Here is a 246-nt window from a genome sequence, read left to right on the forward strand (position 1 = left end):
TGCTGCTGCTGCTGCTGCTGCTGCTGCTGCATGCGTTTTCTCTGTCTCCTTGCTGTCTGCAGCAGCGAAGCCCTCCTGCTGCTGCTGCCCCCGCTAGTGGACCCCTCATCACTATCATCTGAAAGGCCCCAGGAGCTGCTGCTGCTGCAGCCGCTGCAGCCGCTGCTGCTGCTGTTTCTGCTGCTGCGAGTTACAGACTTCAGCCTCTCCAGGGCTCTGCTGCGGCTGGGTCTCGGTGGCAGCCAC

The sequence above is a fragment of the Eimeria mitis genome, genomic scaffold, assembly GCF_000499745.2.
Source record: "Eimeria mitis Houghton genomic scaffold, Emh_scaff1385, whole genome shotgun sequence".
In the NCBI taxonomy this organism is placed as follows: Eukaryota; Apicomplexa; class Conoidasida; order Eucoccidiorida; family Eimeriidae; genus Eimeria; species Eimeria mitis.